At 50.7% G+C, this 4,724-nt stretch overlaps 1 protein-coding gene across 1 annotated transcript in view; it reads right to left on the bottom strand.

The window, feature by feature from the left end:
* NATD1 (N-acetyltransferase domain containing 1) overlaps positions 1-4,724 on the bottom strand; it is a 20,215-nt gene that overhangs the window by 6,375 nt on the left and 9,116 nt on the right. The gene's annotated exons all lie outside the window — the stretch shown is intronic.

Raw genomic sequence — 4,724 nt, 5'->3', positions numbered from 1 at the left:
ATACATTCCGTTCGCCTCTTAAAGGCGCAGCGTCGCGCACAGCTCCGTGCCAGGGCCCTTGGGCTTCTGGCCCCGACCCGCAGGAGACTCTGGGGCACCCCCACGGACCCTGTCTCAAACACACGTTTCGACCTGTAGGGCAGTTCTAACCGTCCCCTCGCAGCCACCACTTACTCAGCGCTTGCTGTGTGCCTGCGCGCAGCAAAGCCCCGGAAGCTGCAGGAAGCGCTCATGAAGCCGGGAAATAGGTGCGCTTGACCCAGGCGCCTGGGGGAGACTTGCGAGGGTCACACACCGCTGGAACGATTGTCCCGAGAAGCCTGGCTTGGGATCTGGTGCAATGCCACCTCTAACTCCAGAAACAAATGCGGGAAGCGCCTTGGAGATTCCTGGACCAACTCACTGGGAGGGGGGAAATTGAGTCCCAAGAGGGCCAGGGACTTGCTTGAGGACACACAGGACTCTGGGTGGGTGAGTGGGGAACAGACTACATTTTTGAAACGGGACGGGACAACACCTCCCCCCCACCCCCGCACCAACTGCTCGGACCCACCGAGTCACGTGACTACAGGTTTTATTAGTTTGCTGGTGAAGGCGTGAGTATGACGTAATTCCCACGTGACCACCGCCCAATGTAAGATGCCCATCATTTGTGTTTCCCCCTCCAGCCATTGCCCCACCCCGTGACTAATTTGCTTTTCCTAAAACTTCATATAAACAATATCATATAGTATGCCCTTTCAGAATTCAGTGTTTTTTTTTTTATAAAACATTTTGTGTGAGATTAATCCACGTTGTTGAGTGTATCTTTTTCATGACCGAGTAGTAGTCCACCGGATGCATATTCCACAATGTATTTATCTGCCTACTGTTGATGGGCGTTTGGGTTGATTTTGGATTTTGACTGTTATGATTACACATGCGGTGACCATTCTTGAACATGGCACTTTTCAAAGGTGGCTGAGTCTTAGGACCATGAGTTTTATGAGGACTAGCCAGACCTTTTCCAAAGTGGCTACCTCATTTTACACTCCTGCCAACAATTCTGAGTATTCCTTTGGTGTCACCAGTCTCTAGTTCTAGCCGTTCTGGTGCACATGATGTGGTGGCTCACAGGCATCAGTATACCTTTCCCTGATGACCCGTGATGCTGAACCTTCTTCATCTACTTCTTGGCCCTTTTTGGTATCTATTTTTGTGGGTATTTTTTTTTAAATTGGAGTTCTTTTTGTCTAGTTATGAGTCTTTTGTCAGATATATTTATTGAGAATATCCTATCCTAGCAGACATTTTTTTGTTTTAAAGAAAAACATGTGTATTATATCACAGAGTTTGGAAACAAAACAGGGTTGAAGAATGAGTCATCATTTACAAGGAAATAGAAAAGGATCCTGAGATCAGAGAGGGCTTTGACTTGAGCTGAATCAGGGCTGACTGCAATCCTGAAGGAGATGTAACCTTGTATATATATCAGGAGACTTCTTTGTCTCCAAAGAACTTGAGTGGTGTGTGGAAGCCATACAGGCTTCTGGAAATCCCATCACCCGGCTGTGCCATTTTCCATTCTGGGCCTTTGCATGTGCACTTCCCTCGGAAAGTCCTCGGCGAAGCTCCCCTGCCAGCCCGGGGCCAGGGGAGATTCCAGGCAGGGCCAAGTGCACACCAGGTCCACTGTGAGAGCCCAAGATCCTCCCTGTTTTTGATTCCTTTCTTTCTTCTGTGATTTTAAATGTCTGTTATCTTGTTGGAGTCTTTATGCTATGCTAAGTCACTTCAGTCACGTCCAACTCTGTGGGACCCCATAGACGGCAGCCCACCAGGCTCCCCTGTCCCTGGGATTCTCCAGGCAAGAACACTGGAGTGGCTTGCCATTTCCTTCTCCAATGCATGAAAGTGAAAAGTGAAAGTGAAGTCACTCAGTCATGTCCGAGTCTTAACGACCCCATGGACTGCAGCCCACCAGGCTCCTCCATCCATGGGAGTTTCCAGGCAAGAGTACTGGAGTGGGGTGCCATGGCCTTCTCATTGCAGAAATCCTTTGTGGAACAAGGCAGTGGATCAATAAAAGAATGAGGCAAGAAATTGATGTTTACAGAGTTGAAAAGGCTTGTCTATCTTTCGACCCCAAAGCACACTGGTCGTGGAGGAGCATCTGGGACGGGCTACTGAATGAACCTGTGACCCCCACCCCAAAGTTAGAAAGCAGAATTGGGTCCCAGAAATCTTGGGTGGATGGGCTCTGGGTCCGGAAAGCCCTAACGACCAAGGCTGAGCAGGGCCACGCTGAGACTGGGTTCCAAGTATGTGAGCAGCCACTGTGTGTGGGTCACTGTCCTAGGGGTACCCAGTGAACAAACAGACAGAACTCCTTGCTCTTCAGGAGGGACATTCTAGGGGAGGGAGACACCAAGCCAAGAAGGAAACAGAGACTAAGAGTTTGGAGCCTCAGTGTGGAGAGGGGTGAGTAGGTACCTTGGGAAGCTTCAGACCGAATTGAGGACCTCAAGCAATTGTGGCTCATTCAGTGAAAGACTTGAAGGAGGTGAGGCAGCCCAGTCCAGGCAGAGAGAACAGCCAGTGCAAAGACCCTGTGATGGGTTTAAACCCCTGAGGCCACATGGGGTCTTCAGCTTTCATTCTGAGTCAGAAGGGGCTACTGGAGGATTTTAAGCAGATCAAGGATCTTAGGTTTTTGTTTGTTTGTTTCTTAATATTTGAAAATTTCAAACCTGTGTGTAAATAGAATTATATAATGAAGCCCAGCACACCCACCATGGCTGAAGTTTTTGTTTCTGTGTTTTTTCTTTTATTAAAAAAAAATTTAACGTAGTGTTTTGTGGTGGTGGTTGTTGTTTAGTCAAGCTGTGTCTAACTCTTTGCGACCCCCATGGACTATAGCCCTCCAGGCTCCTCTTCCATGTACTCCTCTTGCCAGTATTCCCAGGCAAGAATACTGAAGTGGATTGCCATTCCCTTCTCCAGGAGATCTTCCCTTGTTTCCTGCATTGGCAGGTGGATTCTTTACCACTGAGCCACCAGGGAAAGCCCAAGGTAGTGTTTACATACAGTAAAAATGATCCCTTTCAGCATGTAGTGTTTTTTGTTTTAATCATTTATTTATTTTTGGCTGCACTTGGTTTTCATTGCTTTGCGCGGGCTTTCTCGAGTTGCAGCAAGCAGGGGCTACTCTTCACTGAGGTACGCAGGCTTCTCAATGCAGTGATTTCCCTTGTTGCTGAGCCCAGGCTGCAGGCACTTGGGCTACAGAAGTTGTAGCACAAACCCATTCCAGTGTTCTTGCCTGGAGAATCCCAAGGACGGCGGAGCCTGGTGGGCTGCTGCCTATGGGGTCGCACAGAGTCGGACACGACTGAAGCGACTTAGCAGCAGCAGCAGCAGCAGTTGCCGCACGTGGGCTCCGTAGTTGTGGCTTGAGTGCCCTAGAGTGGGCAGTAGTTTTGTGGCGCATGGGCTTAGTTGCTCCAAGGTATTAGCATATGATTTTGACAAAAGCGTACTCCCTGCAGCTGCCATCACAACCCATTTATAAAGCAGTTTTATGACCCCCTCAAGCCCCCAGCCCTCCCCTTCCAACTCTCCCCAACTCGACCTGTTTTCTATCCCCAGATAGAACTGCATGGTGATCCTTCCAAAGGGGGCTGCAGGAGGTCTGTTCCACTGTTTCGAGGCTCCTGCCCACCACGTGGGTGTGGACTGTGCAAGGGAAGCAGGAGGCTGAGGACCAGCCTGAGCTGCCAGTTCTCATAGAAACCCAACAAGAACAGTTGCACAGATGAGTTGTAGCAGCTGGCCGTGGGTCCCACCATTGGTTTGTGGCAGAGTCCATTTCAAACCCAACTATTCTCTGCTCCATCCCAAATGTGAGTGGCTCTCCATGGGCCCCCAGTGGGCTCTGTGGACACTGGAAGGTGCTCTGACCCCACTAGGGCCAGGGACCACCAGCACCAGGGAGGCAGCCAAGCTTGACCTCAGAATCCTAGAGGCCAGCCCCAGCAGCTTCAGGTGCCTGGGGGCCCCGCTGCATGCAGTGCAGGTGGCGGGAGGGTTCAGCGCCCACACCACCCTGCATCCTGGGCTCCAGTGACAAGAGGGGACTGAGGCTGCATGGCAAGTCGGAGAAGACACACATTTAGAATTTGCACTGGTGGATCCAGAGCCTTGCTCTTAAGGGGTCAGAATAATGTCATCAAGTGTCTGATGTCCTGTGGCAGCTCTGCTATGAACCTCAGGGGCCCTCCACCCCCACCCTCTGGCAGCCCCAGGCCTGTGTGGAAGGTGCGGGTGGTGAAGTTGGATGCCTGTGCTGACCCTCAGGCCCACATCCTCCCCAGGGAGTCCCACTGTGCTTGTCTGGCCCGGCACCACCACCCGGGGATGGCTCCTCTCCCATTCTTCCTGCCTGAGTGGACGCACGAGGGGGCTGATTTACAGTCTTCAGAATAAGCAGGGAAACACCCAGGAGACCGAGCCCCTCTCAACCCACCGGGTCCTGCCGGGTGACCCTGATTCTACACCCAGAACTTGGCCAACAAGGCACTGAAGCTGTTGGCATGAGCTCTTTACACACAGGAAGAGTGTTCTCTTTCAACACAGATGGGCTCATGTTCACCGTTTTGTACTCGTTCTACCAATTTAATAAAATACTATGAGCAAGTTCCTTAGGAAACCACAGAATCATTCTTTTTTTATGCTTTGAGTTTTTC

This window comes from Bison bison, unplaced genomic scaffold, assembly GCF_000754665.1.
Source record: "Bison bison bison isolate TAMUID 2011002044 unplaced genomic scaffold, Bison_UMD1.0 scf7180017864180, whole genome shotgun sequence".
NCBI lineage: Eukaryota > Metazoa > Chordata > Mammalia > Artiodactyla > Bovidae > Bison > Bison bison.
The sequence above is the reverse complement of the archived record's forward strand: the minus strand, read 5'-3'. Positions and strand labels throughout refer to the sequence as shown.